Source organism: Oncorhynchus masou, unplaced genomic scaffold (assembly GCF_036934945.1).
Source record: "Oncorhynchus masou masou isolate Uvic2021 unplaced genomic scaffold, UVic_Omas_1.1 unplaced_scaffold_1015, whole genome shotgun sequence".
NCBI lineage: Eukaryota > Metazoa > Chordata > Actinopteri > Salmoniformes > Salmonidae > Oncorhynchus > Oncorhynchus masou.
Window position 1 is genome coordinate 29,974 of NW_027016868.1, and position 19,272 is coordinate 49,245.

Consider the following 19,272-nt stretch of genomic DNA (forward strand, 5'->3'; position numbering starts at 1 on the left):
CTTACTAGATGTCTACCACCACCGGTAAGTCCTCGTCTCCTCACCTTCCCTCCTTCGCTTCCTTCCTCCCTTACTAGATGTCTACCACCACCGGTAAGTCCTCGTCTCCTCACCTTCCCTCCTTTGCTTCCTTCCTCCCTTACTAGATGTCTACCACCACCGGTAAGTCCTCGTCTCACCTTCCCTCCTTTGCTTCCTTCCTCCCTTACTAGACGTCTACCACCACCGGTAAGTCCTCGTCTCCTCACCTTCCCTCCTTTGCTTCCTTCCTCCCTTACTAGACGTCTACCACCACAGGTAAGTCCTCGTCTCCTCACCTTCCCTCCTTTGCTTCCTTCCTCCCTTACTAGACGTCTACCACCACCGGTAAGTCCTCGTCTCCTCACCTTCCCTCCTTTGCTTCCTTCCTCCCTTACTAGACGTCTACCGCCACCGGTAAGACCTCGTCTCCTCACCTTCCCTCCTCCCTTACTAGACGTCTACCACCACCGCTAAGTCCTCGTCTCCTCACCTTCCCTCCTTCGCTTCCTTCCTCCCTTACTAGATGTCTACCACCACCGGTAAGTCCTCGTCTCCTCACCTTCCCTCCTTTGCTTCCTTCCTCCCTTACTAGACGTCTACCACCACCGGTAAGTCCTCGCTTCCCTTCCTCCCTTACTAGACTTCCACCACCTTCTTCCTTCCTCCCTTACTAGACGTCTACCACCACCGGTAAGTCCTCGTCTCCTCACCTTCCCTCCTTCGCTTCCTTCCTCCCTTACTAGACGTCTACCACCACCGGTAAGTCCTCGTCTCCTCACCTTCCCTCCTTCGCTTCCTTCCTCCCTTACTAGACGTCTACCACCACCGGTAAGTCCTCGTCTCCTCACCTTCCTCCTTTGCTTCCTTCCTCCCTTACTAGACGTCTACCACTACCAGTAAGCTCTCGTATCGTTATAAAGTCTATTGTGTTGCTGTACATTAGAGCAACGATTCTCAAATGGTGGGTTGGGACCCTAAATATTGTACCTGTCTTGGTTATTTGTTCAGGTTCTGGAACCACTTCCAGACAGAGTTGCCAGTCGCTGGGCCGGACTGGGACTTGTTCCTGCAGCAGGTGTCATCATACCAGAGGTCTGCTGAACCCCAGGGAATCCAAACAGAAAGTGTCTCTGCTTCTACATTGTCTTAGAAAAAGCAGACTGTACTGTCTCATGAGAACCAAGCTTTGTGCCTGTATCTATTAATGAATAGTAATGAATAAGAAGAGGTGCTCTCCCTGTAGGCACCACCAACCTCCCTGTGCTCCTGAAACAGGGAAAAAGGGACGTGGCTGACAATATTTAATTTCTGAATTGGTTCATTTAGGGTTCATTTTCAAATTGTTTTTTTCATGTAATGGTGAAATCTGTTAGCATAGCGTCTTGTTGCTTGGCAGGTCTGTATGTAGGGGACTAGTACCAAAAAGTAGGAAAATATATGCACTCACTACTATGTCGCTCTGGATAAGAGCGTCTGCTAAATGACTAACATGTGAATATGAATAAACCTTGTATCATTGATTATGTGTATTCTTGATTATGTGATTTTGGACATGTGCCAATTTTAGATTTTGGCTAGTAAGACTGTGATTAGGATGCTGGTCAGAGATCAGCTTAGTCATTTATGAATGTACAGTTATAAGTCTATTGTATTAAGCTGCTGTACACTGTGGCTGAACTAGAACTTGTCAACTTTAAAGTTATGAACTGTTGTGTGATTTCAATGTACCTGACAACCAATGAAGTTCCTCTGGGAGAAATCTAGTTATTCTAAGTTATGAGTAGGGCCCGATACATGGAATATATAGCTTCTCAGAAGTAACTCAATCCTCCAAAAGTATTTTTGTTTTTTAAAATAATTTTATCTGTTGCATTGATTGACAGACATGTAAAATACGGTGACAAAGCTACCCAGAGTTACTGTCTGCCTGAAGAGTGATGAGAAGTTCACAGAACTGACTCAATAGAAGTTCAGAAAACCACAGCCTTGAAGACACACACACTCCAGTAGATTCAAACAGAACTGCTGAATTCTCTCGTTCACACACATGAATAAGGGAAGTTAAGCTAAGCACAATACCACACTTTTTCCTAGCCTTACAGGATCCTAGAGACCGTAACTCTCTCTAGCTATCGCTCTAGATAAGTCTCTCCCTGTATCTTCCTCTGTCTCACTTTTCAACAATGACATGAAATGACCATAATCTCCTTTATGAGTTGGATGCCACCATCGCCAAGGCTTTCCCACTGTCCACAGACGTCAATTCAACGTCTAGTTTTGATTTACATTTGTTTGAGTTGTCAACTGTCAATTCAAACCGAAATCAACAAATGTCACAATTTCATTGGATTTAGGTTAAAAATTGATGAAAAAAGTTAAATGTATTGACTTGACTTGCGAATCCTATCCGTTTTCAGGTTGATTCAACGACATCACATGGATTTCTTTCCGGTTGAAATGACGTGGAAACAAAATGTATTCAACCATTTTCTGCCCAGTAGGTTACCTCAATCTTTTGGCAGTTTATTACACGACATAGACTCACTAGTTCACAGCATTTCACATTGACTTCCTTCCTCCTCACCATCCAGCAGTAAAATATGCAGACATCTCAGTTCCTGTGTGACACAAGGTGCTTTACCGAGAAAGGAGATGTGATGTGAGACGTTTATGTCCTGTCCTGGTTCAATCGTCTGTATCTGAAGCATGGGGCAGCTACTGCTGCAGGGATTTCTGTGGGCTGTGATTTTCCTGGGCTCATCTGTCCCTAATATCGAGTCCTCAGAGTACAACCCATTTCCTGGCATCACCGATAAGAAGTTCATCGACGACTGTGTGAGGATACACAACGACAACCGATCCTCGGTGAATCCACCAGCCAGAAATATGCTCTACATGGTAAGCAGTGAGCCAATGAGTGGTTAGAGCGTTGGACTAGTATCCGGAACTGACAAGGTACAAATCTGTCGTTCTGCCCCTGAACAGGCAGTTAACACACTGTTCCAAGGCCGTCATTGAAAATAAGAATTTGTTCTCAACTGGCTTGCCTAGTCAAATAAAGGTTTTAAAAAATTAGAGCATGCAACACTATTCTCAAGTCAAAACTCAGTAATGCCATAATATAGCTAATACTGGTTCCATGTAAATTATTCAGAATTGGATTGTTTTTGCAGTTGGAAAAGTGACAATTACGAATATACAATACGTGAATAGTGCCTAAGCTTCCTAAAGCAACAACAATGCATATAAACATTGCCTTGTGAGTAAGCTATAGTTGAATAAGACAGGGCTCTACTCTACACTGTCCTTTTTTACAAGAACGTGTAACGCCTAAGTTGAAAACTGTAGGCGCACACAAAGAAATGTAGGAGCACAATGAAAGATTTGAGGTAAAGTAATAAAGCTAGAATCCTACATTTTTCGAGGCGCACTGGTGCACCTAAATTAAAATTCCAGGTCGAAGACAAAATATGTAGCCACATAGGCAAGTAAAATGGTCGCACTGTAGAGGCCTGTAAAACTATGTTAGAATGAAAGGAGGACAAGCCAATCAGATCCATAGAGGCGTGTAATCAGTTTCATGTCACAGATACCGTCATTTCTTAGACACTCACTAATTTGGTTGTATTTTTTTTCTTTAAGACGTGGGATGAGGGCTTGGCCATCACTGCAAGGGCCTGGGCAAGACACTGTGATTTCCAGCACAACATCTACCTGAAAGAGGTCAGACGGGTCCACCCTGTCTTCTCCTCCGTGGGAGAGAACATCTGGGCAGGATACCCGCCCTCCACGTTCTCCGTCATGCGGGCCATGGATTTATGGGTCAAAGAAGTGAAGGATTACTCATACCATAGCAATGCGTGTAAACCAGGAAAAATGTGTGGCCACTACACACAGGTACATGTCCTCTACTGAATAAAACAGCATCACTGCTAAAAACCATCAAAACGACAAAATGCAGTTTTAGCATTGGTATAAAATCCCGGAAACTCAATATTTCATCATCTTTGCCGACTGTATGCTTGCATTCCCAGGTTGTTTGGGCGACGAGCTACAAGGTTGGTTGCCACCATCCAAATATGCCCAAATGGCGTCGACAGGACTTTGTTTTCTGATAAAGAGGGAGCCATATTGTTTGTAACTATGCAGACAGCTAAGTCCCTGGCCTGAATGCACATATTACATTCACAAAGCTCCAAGTCAGACTGAATGCACATATTACATTCACAAAGCCTAAGGCAGACTGAATACACATTACATTCACAAAGCGTAAGGCAGATTGAATACACATATTACATTCACGAAGTTACGGCAGACTGAATACACATTACATTCACAAAGCGTAAGGCAGACTGAATACACATTACATTCACAAAGCCTAAGGCAGACTGAATACACATTACATTCACAAAGCGTAAGGCAGATTGAATACACATATTACATTCACGAAGCCTAAGGCAGACTGAAAACACATTACATTCACAAAGCCTAAGGCAGATTGAATACACATATTACATTCACAAAGCGTAAGGCAGACTGAATACACATTACATTCACAAAGCGTAAAGCAAACTGAATACACATTACATTCACAAAGCGTAAGGCAACGAAGCCTAAGGCAGACTGAATACACATTACATTCACCAAGCATAAGGCAGACTGAATACACATTACATTCACAAAGCGTAAGGCAACGAAGCCTAAGGCAGACTGAATACACATTACATTCACAAAGCGTAAGGCAGGCTGAATACACAGATATACCAAATGAAATCAAATTGTATTGGTCACATACACATATTTAGAAGATGTTATTGCAGGTGTAAAGAAATGCATGTGTTCCTAGCTCCAACAGTGCAGTAATATCTAACAATTCATGTACACTGAAAGGAAAATTCCACCCCAAAACTATTTTGGTATTTGTTTCATTAGTCCATTGTATATATAGTCCCAAAAAGTGTTACATGTCAGCAATTTCAAGATACAGTCAGAAGTTTACATACACCTTAGCCAAATACATTTAAATCTAGTTTTTCACAATTCCTGACTTTTAATCCTAGTAAAAATTCCCTGTTTTAGGTCAGTTAGGATTACCAATTTATTTTAAGAATTTGAAATGTCAGAATAATAGTAGAGAGTGATTTATTTCAGCTTTTATTTATTTCATCACATTCCCGGTGGGTCAAAAGTTTACATACACTCAATTAGTATTTGGTAGCATTGCCTTTAAATTGATTCACTTGGGTCAAACGTTTCGGATAGCCTTCCACAAGCTTCCCACAATAAGTTGGGTGAATTTTGGCCCATTCCTCCTGACAGAGCTGGTGTAACTGAGTCAGGTTTGTAGGCCTCCTTGCTCGCACACGCTTTTTCAATTCTGCCCACACATTTTCTCTGGGAATGAGGTTAGGGCTTTGTGATGGCCACTCCAATACCTTGACATTGTTATCCTTAAGTCATTTTGCCACAACTTTGGAAGTATGCTTGCGGTCATTGTCCATTTGGAAGACCCATTTGCGACCAAGCTTTAACTTCCTGTCTGATGTCTTGAGATGTTGCTTCAATATATTCACATCATTTTCTTACCTCATGGTGCCATCTATTTTGTGAAGTGCACCAATCCCTCCTGCAGCAAAGCACCCCCACAACATGATGCTTCCACCCCCGTGCTTCATGGTTGGGATGGTGTTCTTCGGCTTGCAAGCCTCCCCTTTTTCCTCCAAACATAACGATGGTCATTATGGCCAAACAGTTCTATTTTTGTTTCATCAGACCAGAGGACATTTCTCCAAAAAGTACAATCTTTGTCCCCATGTGCAGTTGCAAACCATAGTTGGCATTTTCATGGCGGTTTTGGAGCAGTGGCTTCTTCCTTGCTGATGTCGACATAGGACTTGTTTTAATGGGAAAATCAAAATAAATCAGCCAAGACCCCAGAAAAAAAATTGTAGACCTCCACAAGTCTGGTTAATCCTTGGGAGAAATTTCCAAATGCCTGAAGGTACCATGTTCATCTGTACAAACAATATTACGCAAGTATAAACACCATGGGACCACACAGCCGTCATACCGCTCAGGAAGGGGTGCGTTCTCCTAGAGATGAGCATACTTTGGTGTGAAAAGTGCAAATCAATCCCAGAACAAAAACAAAGGACCTTGTGAAGATGCTGGGGTGAATAGGTACAAAAGTATCTATATGCGCATTAAATCTTTGTCCCCATGTGCAGTTGCAAACCATAGTCTGGCATTTTCATGGCGGTTTTGGAGCAGTGGCTTCTTCCTTGCTGAGCGGCCATTCAGGTTATGTCGACATAGGACTTGATTTCTTTTGATTTTCCCATGATGTCAAGCAACAAGGCACTGAGTTTGAAGGTAGGCCTTGAAATACATCCACAGGTACGCCTACAATTGACTCAAATGATGTCAATTAGCCTATCAGAAGCTTCTAAAGCCATGACATCATTTTATGGAATTTTCCAAGCTGTTTAAAGGTACAGTCAACTTAGTGTATGTAAACATCTGACCCACTGGAATTGTGATACAGTGAATTATAAGTGAAATAATCTGTCTGTAAACAATTTTTGGAAAAATCACTTGTGTCATGCACATAGTAGATGTGCTAGCCGACTTACCAAAACTATAGTTTGTTAACAAGAAATTTGTGGAGTGGTTGAAAAACAAGTTTTAATGACTCCAACCTAAGTGTATGTAAACATGACATCAACTGTATATAACTTTCAAAATACAGAAATGCAGCCGGTATGATGCGTTGTGCATCATAAGATGCAAAATGAATCATTTCTGGAACACTTGGGGAATTTTTTAAAGGTTATTGGAATTATGCAACCTTGCACACATTGTACTTTCCCTTCGGCAAAAAAAGTCTAAGATGCTCTGATTTTAGAAATATGGAAATATTTTAGATAAATTAAAAGGATGTGCATTGCTTTCTCCAGGGGAAACGTGGTTGGGATGTTACCATACCAGAACGGGTTGGAAGAATGCAGCTCTTGTGAGGGTGCAAACAATCAATGCCAGGCCAAGCTCTGCCGTGAGTCTGTCAGCTACCATTTCCCACACCCAATAAAATAACAAGATACAGGACAACCCTGTGATGGTCTGAATCTTCAACATATTCCTTCACAACACCCCAATACTCTTTCCCTTGAACATGTAGCATGTACAACACCCAATACCATTTTCCATTCGTGACATAATAAAGCTGCCTTCTCTTCTCTCTTTACAGACAATGCAAAACGAGATGAACAGAAAAGTATGTTTTGGATACGCAACCCTTAAATTAAATTAACTTCCTAAACCACAATGGCAGAATGTGTTCTTTGTGACCAACATTAGCCTTTACTTTTCTCACCTGTGTACAGGTTACAGATGGACCCCCGACTGGGACCCCACCCTGGCCACCTGTGGCCCCTGCTGCATGGCCATATTGGCCATCCGACCCCTGGCCCTTCTCCTCACCTTTGTCGCCGCATTTGGAGTACACAGACTGTACCCAAGCATATTCTTTTACGAATAGCTGAGAGGTTTAGACTGATTGACCTGCACTGACGTTCTCATTGTTGTCATGGCTTTCTCAATGTGGTCCTGTCTTTTTAAAATTCCCGCAGAGCCTCAAACCAAACTCCCATTGTGGTACAATAAAGTGAACTACTACTAAAATGTATATGCTGCTTTTGCTGCTTCCATTAATGTGTTAAAGGGAAAGTTTACCCCAAAATGTAACCAAACGTTCATTTACTGACCTCAAGGAGTTTGCAGCAGTCTTTAATACAAACTATACGGCAAGCCCTCTAAAGTAAACAATGCCTAAAATAAGAGCAGGAAAAATAGGTCTCAAATAGCTCACACATAAATTTCACAATCTGTGTTTCTGTTAAGTTACATTTTTGAAAATGAACTGTTTCTTCACCAAAAATCATGTTTGCTTAACAATGAGCAATGGTGTTGGCAAAAGCACAAACAAGTCTGGGACCAGGCTCACCAACCACTGACAGCAGAACTCATAACACAAGAGCTTATGAAGGTTGAAGAGCGGTGTCTAAAATCATCTCATTTGGCCTAACAGGAAAATCAATTCTACAAATACAGAATAAGAGATTATCATATACTTGTTTTATTGAGTCTTTAGAAGTAGCAACACCAAATGACAAAGAATGCAGCCCAACACACAGTTATCCTAAACATCACAATGCTATGTCACTGTTCAGCAGTCCTCTAGGCCCATTTCTGCAACACTTGACGCCTGTAGCAGCACACGACAACAATGTTCATTTAATCATGAACTAAAACTTTCAGTGCCTTTTCTCAAAGCCTGCAGGTAAATAGCTTGTTAATCATTTATAATAAGGACTATAAAAAAAAGCTTTTAATAGTATGCATGTTTTTTTAATGAGTATACATTAACAGACTAAGTCAGCATCATTATGAAACATTACTAGCCTTCCAATGCATTAACTGCATCATAAGCCATTATACTCGCAGTGTTCATAAAGGAGAGTGCTTACTGTAAATATTAACATGGACAGGTGTTGGTGGAAAGCAGTACAGGTTGTTCTGAGGATTAGGACAAGAGGAGGAATCTGTGGCGTCGGGATAAACCAGGTGAATCACATTCTGTGCACGGCTTACAAACAGTTGGTAAACAATATTGAAGAACGGGCCTCAGTCACAGGCTAACTAGGTAACACATATAGGGAGACACCTTTACTGTATACTGTCTCCTCTACTGAGGACAGAGGCATTCCATATTCATTTCATCAAAACTGAGGAAGATTCATCTCTGTGAGGAATTGGGGATATTCTATTAATATCCCAAATACATCTTTAAACATACCCATGTCCTGACAAACCTGACGTCCTTCACGCCAGTGATCTGCATACCTCCTTTGAATGCAGCAATAGTGAATATTGTCCATTGTCCAAGCTTTTCCAAGGTTAGCCCTTGTTCTTTTTCTTCTTGTCATAGGCGGGTTTGGTCTGTGGGACAGGGTTAACAGAGGGGGCTCCTAGCTTCTTGGTCTTGGCTTTCCTTACCTTAGCCTTGATGGCCTCAATGTTGATTTTGGCTTCTGAGGGAGCTAGAAAAAAACATAAGAAAACTAACATTAAACAGCTGGGTGTGGCTGTGTGGGAGAATGTGCTCAGGCAATGCTTCATTTAACCACTCAGTTAATGATAAGAATTAACATTTGTTACATTGATTTTCATTCTAGAAGAATCCTTTCAAAGTGCATAAAATCATTTTATTATAATTGAGAATATAATGTTTCTGAACACCTCTATATTCATATGGAGTATAATATTTGTGTGCCCAACTTTCTCACTCATTATTATTCACGATTCATTCAGGGTTATCCATAATCACAGTAGCATCCACATTATCCATATCATGAAAGCAACAACCAAAGTCTAGGAGGAAGGGTAGGCCAGCTGATGAAGATGAGTCTTTAAGGCCTGCTTTAAAAAGCCCCAAGATTGTCAGGAAGAGAGTTTCAAAAGATCTGTGAGTGGGAGGAAAGGGCCTGGTTGCCTAACTGGTGTGGGACATGAAGCAGTCTGGCATGGCTTGAAGGAAGTGGGTGCAAAGGTCAGGTGGAGAGAAGGTAGTTTAGAACATAATTATTCAAATGATTCACTGTACCTTTGTTGGTCTTCTTCATAACAGGTTTCTCCTTAGGAGGAATAAAGGCCCTGTTTCGCTCCTCTTGCCTCTTAGACAACACCTCGGCTTGTTTCACCTTGAAAACACAGACACAATCAGGCATAGGACAAATGGATTTGGCACAGTAAATCCTGTTGTGTGTCTTTTGAAGGCCATTAGTTTCTCATGCAATGCTATACAAATAGTAACTGGTGCATAGCTATCAAGTCCAGTGATGGTTGCGACACCTAAGGACAAAGCTGTGTCAAGTGATATCCATGGTTACCTTTATCTCCTCCATCTTCTTCCTCTTCTTAACACTCTCTCGAAGGAAGAACTCTCCCGTTGCCAGTTCCTTGTCAATCTAGACAACCAGGAAACACAACACAGTGAATCCAGGAACATGGGTATGAACAAGCCTAGTGATAGGTTTAGTGATGGATGGGTTATATTAAGTAGTTATAGACCAAGTCATCTGTTGATGTTAGGCTCTATGGCTGTTGTATGTTATAGTACAAGGATGATTAAAAAAGAAGATTGGGAACTTAAGCAATTTGCGGGCCAGAAAAGAGGCAGTTTAAAATATATTCATAAGACGTTCAAGAGTGACCTGGAGTAATAATTTCCAGGCCACTCTTGAACTTCTAAAACTAAATAGAAATTACGTAGAAATAATGGACTCATATATTTTTTTTAAGTGCCCTTTTTCCAGCTCGCAAATTGCTTTTGCCTTACAAATCAGGTTGAAAAAAATCTGTGCCCCCGCTGAATTTTGAAATCCCAATGTGGCCTGGAGCCAAAGTTATTACACACCCCTGTTACTGTATTTGGAAGAGGACTTGTCAATGTCCTGTGTTATCTTGAAACTGAACTTTAAAAATATTTATTTTTTATTGTACTGTGCTTGCACTTTGACGTGCCATCTACATGAAGATTAGTATACTGGGCTGGCATGTTTTATGACACAGGAACCGATACAAATAAATACATCATGCCTGCATGGTGGTTCTGACCCACTAACCTGGCTCTCAGGCTGCTGCGGGAGGCGGTTCTGACCCACTAACCTGGCTCTCAGGCTGCTGCGGGGGGAGGCGGTTCTGACCCACTAACCTGGCTCTCAGGCTGCTGCAGGGGGAGGCGGTTCTGACCCACTAACCTGGCTCTCAGGCTGCTGCGGGGGGTGGCGGTTCTGACCCACTAACCTGGCTCTCAGGCTGCTGCGGGGGGAGGCGGTTCTGACCCACTAACCTGGCTCTCAGGCTGCTGCGGGGGGTGGCGGTTCTGACCCACTAACCAGGCTCTCAGGCTGCTGCAGGGGGAGGCGGTTCTGACCCACTAACCAGGCTCTCAGGCTGCTGCAGGGGGAGGCGGTTCTGACCCACTAACCTGGCTCTCAGGCTGCTGCGGGGGGAGGCGGTTCTGACCCACTAACCTGGCTCTCAGGCTGCTGCTGCGGGAGGCGGTTCTGACCCACTAACCTGGCTCTCAGGCTGCTGCGGGGGGAGGCGGTTCTGACCCAATAACCTGGCTCTCAGGCTGCTGCGGGGGGTGGCGGTTCTGACCCACTAACCAGGCTCTCAGGCTGCTGCGGGGGAAATCGGTTCTGACCCACTAACCAGGCTCTCAGGCTGCTGGGGGGAGGCGGTTCTGACCCACTAACCAGGCTCTCAGGCTGCTGCATGGTTCTGACCCACTAACCTGGCTCTCAGGCTGCTGCGGGGGAGGCGGTTCTGACCCACTAACCTGGCTCTCAGGCTGCTGCGGGGGAGGCGGTTCTGACCCACTAACCTGGCTCTCAGGCTGCTGCGGGGGAAAGGTGTGTACTCCTTGGGCATTTGTCGTCTTTTTCTTAGGCTCCTTGCGCTGTGGTCAGGTTCTTGTGTCGGAAGTTGGGTAGGAATCCATAGCATCAATGCCCCTCTTGTAGCTCTGTAGCCGCAGCTATGGTCGGGGTCCTTGGACAGCTCGCGCTTGATCATGAGCGTCTGCGGCCGACCCCAATCGAACAGTCGCCAGAGGAAAAAGGGAGAAACGTTCTAATTAACTTGGAGAAACGTGTTGGAATAATTAACTTGGATTATTGAAACTGAGGGCCTGCTGGAGGTCATTTTGCAGGGCTCAGACAAAGGCGGAGGTACACCTGCTGCTGGGTTGTTGCCCTCCTAGACTCTCCTGATGTACTGGCCTGTCTCCTGGTAGCGCTCCATGCTCTGGACACTACACTGACAGGCACAGCAAACCTTCTTGCCACATCTCGCATTGATGTGCCATCCTGGATGAGCTGCACTACCTGAGACACTTGTGTGGGTTGTAGACTCCGTCTCATGCTACCACTAGAGTGAAAGCACCGCCAGCATTCAAAAGTGACCAAAACATCAGCCAGGAAGCATAGGAACTGAGAAATGGTCTGTGGTCCCCACCTGCAGAACCACTCCTTTATTGGGGGTGTCTTGCTAAATGCCTATAATTTCCACCTGTTGTCTATTCCATTTGCACAACAGCATGTGAAATTTATTGTCAATCAGTGTTGCTTCCTAAGTGGACAGTTTGATTTCACAGAAGTGTGATTGACTTCGAGTTACATTGTGTTGTTTAAGTGTTCCCTTTATTTTTTTGAGCAGTTTATATAGCCCTTGTTCTCTTTCTTATTGTCATACACACCAATTGATTCGTGAAGAGTATAATTCAGCAGAACCCAAAATATAAGATTGTTTGTAAACAATGTCATTGTAAACAAACACGGTGTAGCTTCAACAAAAATCTTTAAACTATAATTTTGATAACTTGGATCAGTCCTTGCATCCATAGCCGTCTATGAATTTGAAATTTAATTTCTCAAAAGCCCATCCCTCATGGGATTTAAAGGATTGCTCCTTTAAATCCCTTGAGCCACAGCATTAAAGAAGCAACACCTCACATGTTTGATTTCTTTGACTGCTTAGAAACGCCTAAAATAGCTTAAGTATTGCTTCCTCACTTACCATATAAAAAAAAAATTGTTTTGCTAAGATTTTGGTTATTGTTGACAACCTCGTTTACAAATTCCTTTATTCCGATTGGCTCTCGTACACAACTGCCCAAACACGATAAAAAACTTGAAAATAAGTTATGATGGATAGAATAAGTTGTTCTCAGCTGTCAAGGAACTTCAAACTTCCCTTTTGGGATCATGGTAAGTTCAAGTCATCTATTCTAAAGGACTCCTCTGTGGCGTCAACAAAAACCCCACATCCTCTTACATAGAACTGTGTCGGTTGCTTTAGGTTTACCACAAACCATGACAAAGTACCACATAGACCACCTTTCGCCCCCAAATTGGTTGTGGAGGAGAAAGGTATCAATTACCTTGATGTTGTAGATGGGGTGGATGTTCTTCATGGTATCCAACACCACTTTCCGTACCTACATATGAAAAATAATATTTTAGTAGATAATTGAGTCACTTAGAGCACCAAAAAAAAAAAAAAAATAAAAAAAAACTGTTGCTCACTCCAGGGAAGTTTAATATACTCCCCCCCCAATTTTGTGATATCCAATTGGTAGTTAGTCTTGTCCCATCGCTGCAAATCCCCTATGGACTCGGGAGAGGCGAAGGTCGAGAGCCATGCATCCTCCAAAACACGACCCTGCCAAGCCGCACTGCTTCTTGACACACTGCTCGCTTAATCCCGGAAGCCAGCCGCACCAATGTGTCAGAAGAAACACCGTACAGCTGGCGACCCGGAGTCAGCTTGCAGGCGCCCGGCCCGCCACAAGGAGTTGCTAGAGCGCGACGGGAAAAGGAAACCCTCCCCTAACCCGGACGACGCTGGGCCACATTCTCATTTACAGAAACAACCTGCGGAATAGTAACAGGGGAGAGAAATTAGTCAATTGGAGGCTGGGGATGATTGGGTGGCCATGATGGTATGAGGGCCAGATTGGGAATTTAGCCAGGACACCGGGGTTAACACCCTTACTCTTATGATAACTGCCATGGGATCTTTAGTGACCACAGAGAGCCAGGACACCCGTTTTATGTCCCAATCCAAAAGACTGCACCCTACACAGGGCAATGTCCCCAATCACTGCCCTGGGGCATTGGGATAAAAAAAATGTAAACTAGAGAAAAGAGTGCCTCCTACTGGCCTTTCAAACCAGGACAACCCTTCCAGCAGAATCTGGTCTCACCCAAGGGCAATAGTGATAGTATGCCCATTAATTGCAAAATTTATACGGCCTTATCTCCCTATTCCTACCCTACTGAACATGGCCCTGATTGAGGAAATCAGGAGAAAGCATTTAGAAACTGAAATGGAGAGGTACTACCTAAAACGCATTTTTGAGGCCGGTTGAAGGCCCTGGTCCACTCAGGGCTGACACAGTGTTCCCCTGCACCATGACGTAGCAATTGGTGAGCAGCTCCAATGCCTGAGGGGGAAACAGGTTAGATAAATGCCTGTAAGAGGGAGGTTGAATGTGTTCCATGGAGAGCAATCTCCATCCGCCGACAGTACTGCTGCTACGACCGCCGCCGCGACTGCCACCAGTACCGCCGCCGCTACGACCGCCGCCACTGCAACGACCGCCAACAGTACCGCCGCCACTGCTACGACCGCTGACAGTACTGCTGCTACGACCGCCGCCGCTACGACCGCTGACAGTACCGACACCGACTGTACGACCGCCGCCGACAATACGACCGCTTCTTACTGCACAGTGCCTCTTACTGCACAGTGCCTCTTACTGCACAGTGCCTCTTACTGCACCACAGTGCTTCTTACCTGCTCCTAATAATTTCCCTCTCCATATCCCCTACAAGAGTAAATATACTTACTTTGAATAGGTGCTTTTACTTTTATATCTCTTTTGCAAATTTTCTCCAGCTATATACTGTCCTAATTTTTTCTTCTACTTATTTGAATTCAATAGTTTTGTTGTTGTAGCACTGTTGAGAGGAGAGCTTGCAAGTAAATATATACACCCTGTGCATATGACAAATAAACTTTGATTTGATGAGCTGACTGATTCTGAAACGTTGGGAGGTGTTAATAACACTATGCTGCCACCTGGTGATGCTAACATCTAAACACAAAACTACTATGTATCCCATTGAACGCTCTCCCTGGCTGCATGGTTGAACAAGACGCACCTTGAGTGTAGATCCTTTAGGCCCGATGAGTCTCTGCCTCCTCTTCACAAACCGTTCTCTGGTTCTGACCAGCGTGCCAATTTTGATGATGTCACACGCCATGTCATCCTCCAAAATACGCACAGCCTAAAGGTGGAAGACAGAAGAAAACATCAACCAAATGAAGATGCTTGTGCTGGTTTCTTTCTTTGGGGTAAGTATAGAGTTTCGACTATTCTTCCACATTATCAGGCTCATTGTTGGAAGTTGAACTATGAATTGATAAACAAGAGAGCATGCCTACCTGCTCAAAAGGCACACTTCTGGCCAACAGCTTGATGAGGTCCCGTGCCCTCACAACGGCATATGGGTCAAAGGTCTTTTGGTGGTGCAAACCGTGATGCTGCCCTCGATCAAATCCAGGGTGGCCTTGATGTGCTGTTGATGAGGAAGAAAAGCAGAACATCAATGTTTTGGACAATTTAAAGGCTGTGTGCCTAAATCTAGGAGAGGATCATTCATCTTCACATGGCTACATATCTGCATGTTAACAGACACCTATACACGGGCTGATAAGAATGATCAACTCTTGTCAACATGTAACATTATTCTTAAAGCTGGAACCCTTAATGGTGAAACGACCTCGTCACATTGTGATCTTACAACAAAGAAGTTACTGCAAACAAAATTGTCCCCCTGAGACATCATTGCACAGTCCAGTGGAGGCTGCTGATGGGAGGACAGCTCATAATGGCTGGAACAGAGTGAATGGAATGGCATCACACATGGAAACCACGTGTTTGATACTATTCCAATCCAACCATTACCACAAGCCCATTCTCCCCAATGAAGGTGCCACCAACCTCCTGTGTTGCACACGCTATAGAACAGCAGAATACGTACTGCCATTTCTTACCACCGCTCGACACGCCTCTCCTCTGTTTCATCCACAAAACAAAAACAATAGCATAGGGCTGGTCCAGACAGTGACACCACAGACAGATTAATGAGCCAGATATTTCACCGGATGTGTGAATGTGAAGCATCCGGTCCATATTTCATGATATACTGGTATTGATGCAGGACCGGTTTGGGTTTTTAACTTTGCCTTCTATACCGAATGTTTGGTTTGTTAAATGTGATACACCATGTGTAATGTCAATTTTTATAATTCACTTCGCTTACTTGAGTCATCTCGCTCCCACTTTCTCTCCGTGCCACTTTCCACACAGACCTTGCCATGTCACTCAAGGAGCGCATTTGATGTTCCTCAACCACGAGACACTTGCCTTCAGTCTGCATGGTCAATGCAGCAATGTTGATGACAACAATGCTTTTCACTTTGCTTCTTAATAATAATCCACTAGCGTTCTATAATGACACTATTAGTTTGTGTTTCTTACATCAGCAAACAGCTTGTCTGTCTTTTCTTAGCAAGTGTCTCTAAATCTTGAGACAGTAATTGTTAGCCACTAATGCAAATAGCTAGCTAATAAAGATACGGAGTATGAGCAAATGTAGCTACCTAATACAGCCTGATAATACTAGTGATGGTGTAGACCTAAATCAGCATGTTGTTTGTGCAACAGTATCTTCTAAATCAAAGAGGAATATGCAAAGCAAGAATATGTTAGCTACATCAAGTAGCTAAGAGAACACATGAAATGTAGCCAAAGCTTATAGGGTCCCCTAGGAAACACTTACTAACAATTTAGTTCCTAACCGATCACAATAACTCCTCCCGGGCATTTTCATACGTTGTCATCTCAAACACTGTATTCAAAGTGCCCACTATTATAATCTAACTATAGAATTAGAAAAGTCATTATATTTCCAATTCCAACAGTTTTGCTCTAATTCACAAGTCACATTGCAATTGCAACATTTGGTTAAAAATAACATCCTAGATTATTTGCCCATATCGTGCAGCCCTTGTGGCAGTGTGGGAAATTCTCAATTGAGCAGTGGTGTAAAGTACCTAAGTAAAAATAATTTAAAGTACTTCAAGTAAAACATACTTTCAAGTACTAGTTAAGTAGTTTTTTGGTATCTGTCCTTCGCTATTTTTATTTTATTTTTGACAACATTTACTTTACCACATTCCTAAACAAAATACTGTACTTTTTACGCCATAAATTATCCCTGACACCTAAAAGTACTCGTTACATTTTGAATGCTTAGCAGGACAGAAAAATGGTCCAATTCACGCACTTTTCAAGAGAACATCCCTGGTCATCCACTGCCTCAGATCTTGAGGACTCACTAAACACAAATGCTTTGTTTGTCAATTATGTCTGCGTGTTGGAGTATGCCCCTGTTTATCCATTCATTTTTTTACAAGAAAATGGTGCCATCTGGTTTGCTTAATATAAGGAATTTGAAATGATTTATACTTTTATTTTTGATAATTAAGTACATTATATCAATTGCATTTACTTTTGATACTTAAGTATATTTAAAACCAAATATTTTTAGACTTTTACTCAAGTAGTATTTTACTGGGTGATACTTTTACTCATGTATAAAAATTGGGTACTTTTTCCACCACTGCAATTAAGTGCAGGAAATGCAGAAATAATAAGTGCTGAAATTTGTCTGACATTCTGCTAATTTTCTACTATTCCTACATCATTTTTTAAACGTTTTAATTATATGACCGTTGACTCTGGAATAACTGTCTCGTGGGCTTAGTTCAACTGCCCATCAGAGCCCAAAATACGTTTTTATAGACACCATAGCCCCGAGACATTGTTAAAGCTATAACTTGATCTCATGGATGGTTAAATCCTTGCATTCATAGCTCTGTCTATGAATTTGAGTGGCTACATTTCTCCAGCAACGTCCCTCAGCTTTTAACCAAACCCGTATCAGAATGGACGCTTTGTTATTATTTCAACTGCATATTTCCCTTTTAATTGGCATAACTTACTGAATCGCCTAATGCTTTTTGCACCAGTGGCCAGCATTCTTTCAGGTATGCCTCTCTATACTTCGGAAAGAGAGTGGCGAAACTGCTCTCCTCCAGTAGACCTTTGGGGTTGTCATCTTTTGTGAATGCTGGCTCCTTCCATCCATCGGGAACAGTGAAGAGTTGAGATTCATCCACTGAAAATACAAGATTAGAAGCTAGGATATAACATACCTAACGTTATAGTTAGCTTCATAACTAGGTAGGTACATTGCATGCACGTTTTCCCATAGAACAAACGTTCTTTCACTGAGAACAAATTGGTAGCAGTCTTCAAGCAGTGCTCATACTAGCACCATAAATAAGCATGAGGCCGGGCGCGAGCTACACAAATCAAGGGAAATCAGGCTTCTGCTCAGATACATGTATCCAGAAACGTGGACTATTATTAAGAAATAATACATTTGTTTCTGATACTAGACAATACCGTTGTAATACCTTGGTTTGTATTCTTTTTCGACTTCTTCCCCGACAGCGTTTCATTCACGCTTCCTTCGTTTGTGGAGGACGCCATTTTTGTTATGCCGGAAATACAGACCGGAACTGCGTAGTTTGGAACTGAGATGAGGGTTGCATTCAAAATTGCTGCGTTGCATTACGTGCTAAGAGCGTTCTTGAAACTATATCCCAATGTGTAAGAGTCTTTGCAAAATTGTGCCACAACAACCTTTTCGATCCTTACAATATTTGCTATTATTTATCTATCCTTCATATTGATTTGTCGTTCCTATCACTACATTATTGGAGCGGCAGGTAGCCTAGAGCGTTGGGTCAGTAACCGAAAGATCGAATCCCCTAGCTGACAAGGTAAACATCTGTCGTTCTGCCCATGTACAGGGCAGTTAACCCACTGTTCCTAGGCCGTCGTTGAAAATAATAACTTGTTCTTAGCTGACTTGCCGAGTTAAATTAAAAACAATTTATAATAACACCCCTATCACTATATTATATAAATAACAATTTATGACAGTGTGTTTCATGTTCAGGTGGTAACTTCGCTTCGTTGGCAAATTAGCTGCTGTTTAGCCATAATCAGCAGATTTTCGACCAACCTGGCGATACCTTCTTCGTTCTCATTTCGGAAGTCACTGGTGTCTTCAGAACTCTGATAGCTGGTTGCATTGAAAAAAAATATAGAAAATATATATCTATAGAAAATGCTCCATTATTAAATACAGTTTTGTGTAACGGATGTGAAACGGCTAGCTAGTCAGCGGTGGTGCGCGCTAAATATCGTTTCAATCGTGACGTCACTTGCCCTGAGACCTTGAAGTAGTGGTTCCCCTTGCTCTGCAAGGGCCGCGGCTTTGTGGAGTGATGGGTAACTGTTGTTGATGTGTGCAGAAGGTCCCTGTTTCGCGCCCGGGTATGGGCGAGGGACGGTCTAAAGTCATACTGTTACATTTGCAACATTTTATACGCCGCCATCTTTATACGCCGCCGTTATATGCTGCCGTGTCTTTGTACAAGATTTTGGCTATTAATTGTAACTAGCGTTAGCACATTGCCTGG

The 19,272-nt window shown here is 42.9% G+C and overlaps 2 pseudogenes; one reads left to right on the forward strand and one right to left on the reverse strand.

Annotated features, from left to right (window-relative positions):
• The first annotated feature begins 2,630 nt into the window (after positions 1–2,630).
• On the forward strand, positions 2,631–7,705 carry LOC135539285 (GLIPR1-like protein 1; annotated as a pseudogene).
• Positions 7,706–8,132: 427 nt separating this feature from the next.
• Positions 8,133–18,303, reverse strand: LOC135539284 (KRR1 small subunit processome component homolog; annotated as a pseudogene).
• Between the last annotated feature and the right edge of the window lie 969 nt (positions 18,304–19,272).